Genomic DNA, 925 nt, shown 5'->3' on the forward strand with positions numbered 1-925 from the left:
CATATACCAATGTTTGAGCAAAAGCACATGATGTTCAATTTGTCAACTGTTTTATTAATCTAAGTAATATTTTTCTTTTTAAAATATTTCTAACTTTGCTTCTGTGACCCAGGCAGTACCAAGGCAGATATACTAGAGATTACTTCTAGCACTTTTGAGCTGGAATTCACAATAGAGCTGAATTCTAATGCTGTCCATGCTACTTGTTGTGTACTTTACTTACACTGGCTGTGTTAGACAAGTCATTTAACTTCTCCAAGATAATTCCTGCTCTGCCTGCTTATAGGCTCAAATGAAATTATGTGTGTGAAAATTCTCTGAAAACTGTTAAGCATTATCCAAGTGTGATAATGACAAGGAACTGATGGTGTTTGAGACCCTTTGGCCACAAGCAGCACATTCCTTTCCTAGTGATAGGAGTGCTCATTGAAAGAAATGAATGTTGGAGAAGGGATTGAGAGCCGAGTCTCGATCCCAACTCTACCACGGACTAACTTTGTGACCTTGGGAAGTATCTTAAACTTTTTGTATCTTGGCTTCCTCATCTTTAAAATGAAAGGGTTGGGTGAAGCATTGAGTTGCTTCTAGCTTCTAGATGACTTGATTCTGCATTATATGGCTGTTTCACAGAAGGAAAATCTAGTCTCCTCTTCTAGGTAGTGGTGGAAGCTTTTCAGTATGTACGGCATATCTGACTCCATACTGTTAGTCCCAGAGGATCACTGCTGCAATATAGCACTTCTCCTGTGCCTTCTTTCCATGCTCCCACTCACTTTTAGTTTGAACAGGGAAATATTTCTAGGCTTTGATTTTTGTTACAGGTGTGCCTTGCTCCAATCAGCATAGCTGGACTTATAAAACTGTTTGTAAACTAATTTTTAAGAGGTTAAATCATATTTTTAAAACTTTTTTTTTTAAATGAGAA

At 37.5% G+C, this 925-nt stretch overlaps 1 protein-coding gene across 1 annotated transcript in view; it reads left to right on the forward strand.

Moving 5' to 3' along the window:
• The window catches only part of HINT3 (histidine triad nucleotide binding protein 3), a 34147-nt gene that overhangs the window by 24401 nt on the left and 8821 nt on the right, over positions 1-925 (forward strand). The gene's annotated exons all lie outside the window — the stretch shown is intronic.

This window comes from Propithecus coquereli, unplaced genomic scaffold (genome assembly GCF_000956105.1).
Source record: "Propithecus coquereli isolate 6110/MARCELLA unplaced genomic scaffold, Pcoq_1.0 Scaffold68, whole genome shotgun sequence".
Taxonomy (NCBI): Eukaryota; Metazoa; Chordata; class Mammalia; order Primates; family Indriidae; genus Propithecus; species Propithecus coquereli.